Here is a 372-nt window from a genome sequence, read left to right as displayed (position 1 = left end):
ACCGCAGCCTCTCCCGGTCCAGGAGGCCCCCGCCCTGGCCTGCCCGGGTGCCGGGTCTCTGCTGAAGTTAGAACCGAGACCCCCGCTTGCCGGTGACCCCGAGTTTGGATCTTTGCTCCTGCGCCGCGTTCTAGAGCAAGGTAGGGTGCAAGTGGACCAACCAGCCTTTGCCACGGCTGCCCTCTTGAAACCTGAAACCGGAGCCACCGCCTCTTGCCCGGACGGAGTAGGGCCGGGGCTGCAGCGTGGAGCCGCAGGTCCCCGCCTGTGTCTCCCGACGCCCCCAGCTTCTGAGCGCGAGGGTAGGAGTTTCCCGAGTGGGAAAGCCCCACTCCTTCAGTGGCCTTGGTGGGTCTGGCTGGTGCCAACTGC

General features: G+C 66.9%; 1 protein-coding gene across 2 annotated transcripts in view; it reads left to right on the top strand.

Annotated features, from left to right (window-relative positions):
* LOC105515962 (cytochrome b561) overlaps nucleotides 1–372 on the top strand; it is a 32,450-nt gene that overhangs the window by 18,721 nt on the left and 13,357 nt on the right. The window lies entirely within an intron of this gene.

Source organism: Colobus angolensis, unplaced genomic scaffold (genome assembly GCF_000951035.1).
Source record: "Colobus angolensis palliatus isolate OR3802 unplaced genomic scaffold, Cang.pa_1.0 Scaffold271, whole genome shotgun sequence".
NCBI classification, from domain to species: Eukaryota; Metazoa; Chordata; class Mammalia; order Primates; family Cercopithecidae; genus Colobus; species Colobus angolensis.
Note: the sequence above shows the minus strand (reverse complement) of the source record. Positions and strands in the feature narration are given on the sequence as shown.